Source organism: Melitaea cinxia, chromosome 9 (genome assembly GCF_905220565.1).
Source record: "Melitaea cinxia chromosome 9, ilMelCinx1.1, whole genome shotgun sequence".
In the NCBI taxonomy this organism is placed as follows: domain Eukaryota; kingdom Metazoa; phylum Arthropoda; class Insecta; order Lepidoptera; family Nymphalidae; genus Melitaea; species Melitaea cinxia.
In genome coordinates, this window is record NC_059402.1 from 12,427,955 (window position 1) to 12,437,907 (window position 9,953).

Below are 9,953 nucleotides of genomic sequence, written 5' to 3' on the forward strand. Positions count from 1 at the left end.
TTATTTAATGTTAATATCATTTGGAACGAAAATAACACTATATATGTATATATCGTTAAGGGAAATGATAAAAGTTTAAATTGGTTGACAAAACATTGTCTTCCGGGAAACGCAAGCACTATAGTTTCTGAATCCAAGTATTAATTGAAATACGATTATTTCCTACGGTCTTTTGACAAACTTTTTCATTTCTTAGAATTTTCTTTTCTAAGTTAAATTGAACGAAAGTATATTTATTTATATCTGAAAACTAATGGATTTCTTTAAAATTTATTATTTTCTATATTTATTATTTTCTTTAAAGTTAAAGCGTGTCTAATATATAGTAACCTTATTAAGTTCAATTAACGTTTCACTTCATTTGTTATGTAATAAAAATAAAATAGAAGTTCTGAAAGTCGAAATTTTTTTCGCTCGGTCAATTGTGCTAAAATGTATGTATGTACTTTATAACAGTTAAAAGTTTAACAAAGGTTTGTTGTATAAGATTCGGAGAATACAAAATAATATATTAATTGAAAATAAAGTCACCGGTGAATAGAAGTTTGAAATTTTCCTCAGTGAAAAGGATACTTAGGTTTAAAAAATTTATCTCAAAAAAACCAGATTCATTTACATGCAAGAAGTAGGTTATTATTTTTTTCTAGTAAATTTTTAATATTTATTGCATTGGGGGATTGCGATGCTTCTGGTGTTGCAGGCTTTTTACACAGTTAGGAAACAGATAATTATACAAATAGAAATACCCTAACCGCTGGTTTTTCTTTTTGTAAGTTTGCAGGTTCATAAATCCATATGTACATAAATCCAGATGACAACGAAACGGTTATTTTTAAGTTTGCAATCAAAATCTCACAAAACACGTACTTCGAATATATAACCATTTTTCAATTCGATGTCTGAAAACATTTTCTTTTATAGGGTCAGGATTTAAATTTAACATCTACTACATTTGTCAGTGATGTTATTAAGGTAAATGGCCGGTTCTTAGCCTACGATTAATGCTGACGATACAACAGTCTGAATTAATCTTATCGCATTAGATGCTACTTCAATATTAAACGAGTTAATTCTTTCAGAAAACCTAAATACACGATTATGCGTTATAGTGGAATTATATGCGCTAGATACACTTATTATTTTACTTCTAATTTAGAAAGGGATTAACAGATAAATTATACTATGAAAGGAAAGGCTAGAAGAATCGCGGAAAACGTCGCTGAAGACTTCTTTGGAGATAAGTAAGCAATCACAGTCACTACAAACACTAACTTTTACTAGACTAGAAGAGATATTTCGACGACATTGCATAGGCTATAATCACATGTGACTTTTCCTTTAATTTACATTTCAGATTTATATTTCAGATATATATTCAAGCAGTGTGGGCACCCTCTTTTTTCCCGTGGATGTTTTAAGAGGCGACTAAGGGATAACACAGTTCCACTACCACCTTGGAACTTAAAAAGCCGATGACGGGATAACCACCCGACGGCTGGGTTTGAAATACACAGGTCGAAGACGGCTAGTAGCGTCTTTGGTGTGACAAAGCCAGCCCTGCGGTCACCAACCCGGCTGCCCAGCGTGGTGACTATGGGCAACACACAAGGGTTCACGCCATTTTTGGCGCGAACTTGTGGAGGCTTATGTCCAGCAGTGAACTGCGATAGGCTGAAGTGATGATGAGTGATATTTCAAATATAGCTTTTGTAGTAATAAAGCTAATTTAGTAGAAATATAAAATTTCAAAGTATGAGCAGAAAGTCAAGTGATTACAAAAAAAGTCTACAAGGTATTTCAATCCCCAAATAGTTTTAAAATTTTGTCGCGTTAAATATTTTATAGTCGATTGGATGACGTGTAACATCATAACATAGGAATAACATAGTGGTTTCACGATTATCAGAATATTGCAAATACCTAGGGTGCCTGACAGCCTATATATTTGCAATATGATATCACTTAATATGAATGACATGCAGTATCTGTGACGTAGTAGATGATATGTTCAGTTTCATACGAGGTAAATTTTACCCTTTAATTTTCGCTTCTCGTTAAAGATTTTGGCGTTAATATATCTCTGATGCATATTATGATAATATTTAAACAAACAATTTTGTTGGTTTTATTTGTTTTGATAAGTAACTTCAGTACTTTCAGTACAGTCAACAATTTCGTAGTCAGTAAGTTTAGCACTTTAAGTGATAATTGTCTTATTTAAGACAACCTTAATTTTTACTTTTGCTCCTTTTGATTTTACTGACAAATTAAATTTATATTCATGAAACTAGAGATAATTTGCACCAATAGCGTGTCTTATTCATTTCAATTAACAAAGAACTCTTTAAATAAAGGTAGGACTGACTAACAAGGTAAAAGTTTATTTTATCTTTACTGTTTCGGTTGTACCAGGATAGCATTAAATGGAAAGGTCGAACTTACTAGACAAAATGTCAAATTAAAGTCGTAAAAAAGGACACATTACTGGCAATTCCGATCCAATAATCGTACGTATGTTTTCGGGCTAACGGTTAGAAATATAGGTTTTCGTATCAATGTAGAGGTCATCCTTTCGAAGGAACTTAATGATCCGTGAACACTCGGATGCCCGCCTAATCGGACGAACTTGAGTGGGTATGACGATGATGTACTTTATTATACTAGTGTCATCAACAGACTATATATAGAAAAATTGAAAATGGAAATTCCAAATCTTTTTAAGTTCCGATTTTAAAATAAAATGTTCTATATTTTGCATAAATTAATAAGACGTAATATGTCTTAAAATGGAAAGGTCGTAAGGTCTTTACAATGGCATTGTTCGCAGTTCAAAATTTCATCCACATAAAGACTTGAATAAAGAAATTCCGATTATACATTTCAGTAATTTAAATAATTTAAAAAAAGAACAAATATATATTATTTAGTGCTGAATATTCCATTCTACAACTATTTTTAATACCAATATTTAGTAATAATAGCATATTTAAATGTTATTATTAGTCAACAATTTATTTATTAAATGAGTCTCATTTAAGAAAGTATGGACTTTAACACAAAATACATCTCTTTCACTAATAGTACTTTAACACGTCTTAACATATATATATATGTAAACCGATATATAAACGTCTATCCAATTGAAACTCTGGATGAAACCTTAACAAACACGACAGTAACTGTTTGTGAGCACAATACAACACGGAGCGGTGCAAAACTCGTTATCTGTTGCTAGTTGTCACTAGGCAGAAGTTAGTCAGTCTGGTCTGATTGGGTATGGTTTTTACGAGGAACTAGACACGAGGATTTTCTCGGAATTAGGACCAGATATTGCTACCATATGAAATTTAACATTGGCATTTTGTATGGGTAATATTTTTGTATGTTTATTGATTTAAAAGGTTAGACTAATGTTAATCTTACTTTCTAATAATACCCATATACATGCTGATTTTTAGTTATTTTAATTCTTTGCTCTTCTATAACCTATGAAATTACGGGAAAACACCATTCATTAGTCAATAGAAAGATTTTGAATCATCTTATATCCATTTATTTCAGATTGTTTAAGCTCGAGTTACATAATATTTTTGTATCGAGGCTATGCAAGTATCGATGCTAAAAACGCAAAAACGTTTTATTTAATTGCTCATATTTAAAATTAGTTAAGTTTATACTTAAATAGTATCATTTTGATTAATTTTTTTATTTATTAATAATTAAATTATAATTCACATTAATATAATATTTAAAAAAAGGAATGCACATTTTAGTTGTTTTAAAATTGTTGTTATTATTAAAAAATATTATTATAGTTATTGTTAATTCAAAATTTATTAAAATGTAATTATTTAATTATTTAAATGTAATTGTACTAACATTACATTATAAGCATCATTGTTACTAACACTATATGGGCTAGTCCCGAAATAAAGATTATTATTATTATTATTATCATACTGAATGTCACTCCGCCCGCCCAATACATAATAGATACATATATTATAATAACTACTTATATAAATAATATAGTAAATTTACTTATACTTACATATATAAATATAAGCGGGTGGAGGAATACGCCCCGGCAGGGAGATCAAACGGCCGGGGGTTAGGGCTGTAGGCTGAGAAACCGGCGGACAATCCTAGCCGAGTCAAGTAACACCGCCTTCTGCATCCTGGCTGCGAGCGAACCGTTCCGGATCCCCAGTTGCCTCAGATGGTGAGCGAGGCTAACCGGGATCAAACCATTGGCAGATATTACGATAGGGATTATTTCAGCAGACCCCACACCCCACATGTCGACAATCTCGTGCGCCAGATCCAGATATTTACGTTTTTTCTCAGTCTCGGCTTTCACGAGGTTCTCGTCATGCGGGACGGTGATGTCCACTAAAAATACCCTCGACCGTGCCCTGTCTATCACCACGATATCAGGCTTGTTCGCCAGTATCGTCCTGTCTGTGGCGATAGGCAGGTCCCAGTAGAGCCGGACTCGTTCGAGTACTGGCACCGGTGAGTATTGGTAATACGGCATCCTCTGTTCCAGGAGACCGTACATAAGAGCAAGCTCTTGGTGGAGAATCTTGGCCACTTGGTTGTGTCTGTGCAAGTACTCAGTATTAGCAAGCGCGGAACAACCCGAAAGCACATGCCTGAGTGACTCACCGGGATGACGACAGGCTCGACAGAAGTCGGGAGTGCCATCCTTCAGGACGTGCTTTCGGTAGTTGTTCGTCTTGACCACCTGATCTTGTATTGCACAGACAAAACCTTCGGTTTCCCCAAAGAGGTCGCCGAATCGCAGCCACTGCACGGAGGCCTTACTGTCCACGTGAGGCGCGTGAAGCGCCTTGTAGAACCGTCCATGCAGTTCCTTCTCCATCCATACGGTCTCCCGGTCAGAGGTGCTCAGTACGACCGGTTTCTGCCAGTTCTCTTTGGCCAAGGCTAGTGGGGTTAGTCCTTTGTCACACATTGAAACGTCGCCATGCAAAGCGCTGTCCCGTCTCGTCTCAAAGTAGGCCCTGAGGCTGCACACCTCGCGGTTATGCATGGTCTTAGCGCTTAACATGCCTCGGCCACCACACTTCCGCGGGATGTACAGTCTCATGACCGACGACTTAGGGTGATGCACGCGATGGTACGTCATAGTTGTGCGGACTCTTCTGTCCAGGGCGTCAAGTTCGGTCTGAGTCCATCTGAGTATGCCAAAGGTGTACAAGAGAGTGGGCATGACGCAAGCGTTATAGGCTCGGATCTTGTTGGCTCCAGACAAGTAGCTCCGAAGAACTTTTGTCAGCCGTCCAAAAAAGATTTCACAAACTGCCTGTTTCATGTCCACTTCCTTCACCCCTATGCATTGTGACATGCCCAGATACCGGTAAGATTCAGCTTCGGAGAGGGTCTTGAATGATGTTAATTCGAGACTAAGCTGCGACGATTGAGTCACCTGACCCCTGTCCACATGCACGACCGCACACTTATCCACTCCAAGCTGCATCCTGATGGAACTGCTGAACTCCGTAGTGATTTTCAGCAGTTCCTGCAGGCGTGCAGCGTTAGGTGCCAGCAATTTGAGGTCGTCCATGTAAAGAAGGTGGGAGACTTTAGTACCTCCTCTCCGAAACTGAAAGCCTGTTCCCGAACGCTCCAGCAGGGTGCTTAGAGGGTTCAAGGACAAGCAGAACCATAGTGGACTCAGGCAATCACCCTGGAAAATACCCCTCCGTATCCTGATTGGGTCATCCGGACCCGTCAGTCGCTCGCCCTGGAGACATAGGATCGTGCTCCATTGCCCCATACATACTCCGAGGAAGTCTCGAACTGCCTGGTCAATCTTGTACAGCTCGAGGACCCTCAGGAGCCATGAATGAGGCACCGAGTCGAAAGCCTTTTTGTAGTCGATCCAGGCGGCCAAAAAGTTCCGGCGGTTGCGTCTGACAAGCTGGCCCGCCACAGAGTCGATGAGAAGGAGCTCCTTTGTACCGCGACCGCCTCCACGACATCCGTTCTGAGCTGCAGGCAAGATATTAAACTCACCAATATGTCGTGAGATCTTACAGCTCAGAACGGACGTCAGTGTCTTGTAGATGGAGGTCAGACACGTTATGGGGCGGTAGTTGGTGGGATCTGCGGTGTTGGTGGACTTAGGAGCTAAGTGAGTGATTCCGGTAGTGAAAAGGTTCGGGAGTGTCTTCCGATCTATTGCCTCTTGGTATTGTCGAGCCAAGGTCGCATGGCAGACCGAGAGCCCTTTCAGCCAGTAGTGATGCAGACCGTCGGCCCCCGGACTTTTCCAGTTCGGAGCCCGCCGGACCGCACCACTGACGTCCTCCGTAGAGATGGCGATTGGGTTCATCGGTTCGATTTTAGCACATGCATCCTGAACCGCCGCAATCCAAGGGCCCTCCTCGTGCTCCATCTCCCCTGACCATATGTTGCGCCAGAAGGCGACGAGGTCAACCGTACTCGGTTTTAGGGAAGCAGAGCCCGATATCGGGTTCTCCAGCTTTCTATAGAACCTTTTCTGATCACTCACGAAAAGGCGATTTTGTCGAAAGCGCTCAACTCTCTCAGAGTACCTGCGAATGCGCTTTCCCCATGCCGCGATTCTCTGCTTCAGGCCGTCGATGCGCTCCGTTAGTTTATCGGCTATGTCAGGCTGATCGAGGCTGATGCCTAGCCCGTTGAAGGCCATTCTAACAGAGCGCACAATCCTTGGCCTTGTGTTGCCCGACCTGAAAGCTAGCAGCCTACCAATGAGGGCCCTGGCCAGGTTGATACGGCGTTCTATTCTCCTCTTCCAGGCTGGTACGTCGCTATTCTTATGAGTAGCGCGTCCAGACTCCAGGGTCTTGGCTCCGACAAGGCGGTGCACCGCTAGAGCGGCGCCGAAGAGAATAGAACCCGTATCCTCCAAGCTGAAGCTGGTTTCCAAATAGGGAGGCAACAGCCTGTTAGCTGCCTCAATGGCATGCCGCGTCGCGGCATTGAGGGGGAGGCGAGAAAGTCGCGGTCTCATTTCCAGAGGAGCGCCTCGAGTCTCGGAAATCGCCTCGTGCAAGATCCCTCTCATCTGTTCTACTTTTTAGGCGACTGCTCCCTCAGTGATCGCCTCCACAGGCGCTTCGCTACGAACGCCTTCTTGTTGCGTTGACACTTCGTTGCGCACCGTGGACACGGGTTCGACTTCAGGAGCAGCCTCACGTCGAAATCGTTCGAGCTCGGCGTTATTATTATTATTATTATTTTTTTATGGTTGGCTAACCTTCACGACTTATGTCGGTCTAAATAAATACCCCGTCTCGTAACCCACGAGAAAAAAGGCATTTATATCCCTCCTATTCTATACGCGCACGTTGCGCGCCATTTCTTCTCCTTCCTCTACCTCTTCCTCGTCTTTGTAAATTGTTTGTGCTAGGTTCATGAGTTGTGTTGAGAGAGTGTGGTGTGTCTGCTAACTGCTGTGTGTCTGGTGATTGCTGCGTGTCTCTATCTACTGATAGTTGTGTATTTTGTGAAAGTGGGTCTTGTATATTGTGTACGAAAACAGTGTCTCCAAGTACTTTACTGAGTATGATTGTTGTATGTATGGCTGCTTGTTTCTGAAGAATGCTAACGTCAATGTTGGAATCTAGCTGTTCTAAGTACTTTTTTATGCTTTTAGCTACTACTCCTGTTGCTCCTATTACTATTGGAATGACAACCGTTTGTGTGTTCCACAAACGGCTGATTTCAGTTTTGAGTAGGTGGTATTTGCTTAATTTTTCAATTTCTTTAGCTCCGATGTTATAATCTGACGGTACAGTTACATCTATTAGGTAAGTTTTGTTGTTATCTTTGTTTGTATAAATTAAATCCGGTCTATTGTGCGTTATGGTGACATCAGTTTGAACAGGGATTTCCCACATAATTTTGGCTGAGTTATTTTCTTTCACTTGTGGTTGAGTCAGTGTTTCCTTCCACCACAAGTGAGAAACTTCCATTTTATGCTGTCGAGCCAAGCACCAGTAGATGTACTGGACAAGGTTATTATGTCGTTTAACATAATAGGTCCCTGCCAGTTTTTCACAACCAGATATTATGTGCTGAGTGGTCTCATCTTTGCTTGCACACAGCCGACACTTGCCGTCTACTGGCTCTTTAAGTATGTCACGTTGGTGTTGTCGTGTCATAATTGCTTGGTCCTGTATTGCAAATATTGAGGATTCGATGCTTGGAGATATCTGCTGTTTCTTAATCCATTTAAATGACAGTTCCTTGTCTATGTTACCCTGATCTAAGACTTTTTTGGGAAATTGACCATGTATCTGTTTATTTCTCCATATTTCGTTGTGCCTATTTACTGTGGATTTCCTAATTTCTTTATCTGTTAGTGCATTATTATTATTATTATTATTATTATTATTATTATTATTATTATTATTATTATTATTATTATTATTCGTAATATAACCTCTTCTCGTTACTTTTTTAGAACGTAGGAAAGTAATTTTCGTATTTAATGTGATTTTTTTTCTACCGTGTTATTGAAAAAATGAAACAGGCGTATTTATAATTCTATCGAAATTCCATTTCGATATGATCGCGCGCTGTTACACTATATAGTTGCACAGGTTTATCAATAATAAAGTTACGAATGTTGGACGGACTGGCACATGAGCAAACCGAATTCCCGAGGTCAATATGTCAGCTAGTCATAAACGTTCCAATACTTCGATTTAACACTGCCACGTTAAATGGTTTAGTGTTATGTTTCGTGTACACAAATATCAATATACGTTGGATAAATGCGTCTATATCGAAACTGTATTAATAAAAGTGTTATTATTAATTGTCGTATTAAACGTTATGTTAAAATGTATAATGTAATCTAGAATGCATAGTCTAAATAATGTAATGTGTAATATCAGAAGTGAGTTTTTCGTATCAGTAGTCCTGGGAATCTAAAACTGTCAGGTTTAACGATAGCTATACAAACGCCAAACCAATAAAACAAAACGTTAGCTAATAATATATATGTTTTACATGTTCAAAATTTACTTAAAATAACATGAACATAAAAACGTTAAAAAATAAATTTTTAAAAAGTAAATACTGATACAGTAACAAAATTTTTATGTACAATTTTTATGTACATAACAATAACAACATACATAACGAAGACGTTTTTAAACTTTTATTTATGTAAATACACAAATAAATAAAATAAATAATTTAATTATAATAAGCAAAAGGTCTGTATCAAGATAAATAATTAAGGTCTCAATAGCTGTTAGTATCTTTTCTAGAAACAAAGTAAGATAATTGATAAAGGGAAGGGAAATTCTTTAATCGGCCCCGTTGGGGCTGTCCGTGGATTACGGTAGATTGCTTTTTGATTGCGTTCGACTTTCCCTGCCTATTGTTTTAGATGTATCGATGTGAGATTAATACATAATGTAAATTGCTACAATTTGGAGCTTATAATCTCATCGCTATACCGATTCACTAAAGCTTCAAAAACCAATTTTAATCTAATGAGTATCAAGTATAATAACAAAATATAAATAATGTAATTTGCATACTATCATAATTTTTTGATAATTATGTTATTGCTCGATTTTTTATTATTAATTTTATGCTTATTTTTGACAGACATCTTACTCTATAAATTTATTTGTCTCACTATGATTTTATGATATCAAGCAAACAAAACAAAAATAAAATATATCAGAAAAATTACAAAAAGGTTTCGGAATTTTAATGTTCCCACATTTATTGTTGAGTATGTTGTTGAATGAGTGGTCAAATGGTAGAAAAGGGATGAAGTCAGTCCGACTCACTGAATATAATATGTATACTAATAATAATCTGTCATAAAACATTTAAATATTTAATGAAGATAAAAATATCGAAAAACAATAAAGGTAGTCTAACATTGTCTAATAAATTGTGCAATTATTATTAAA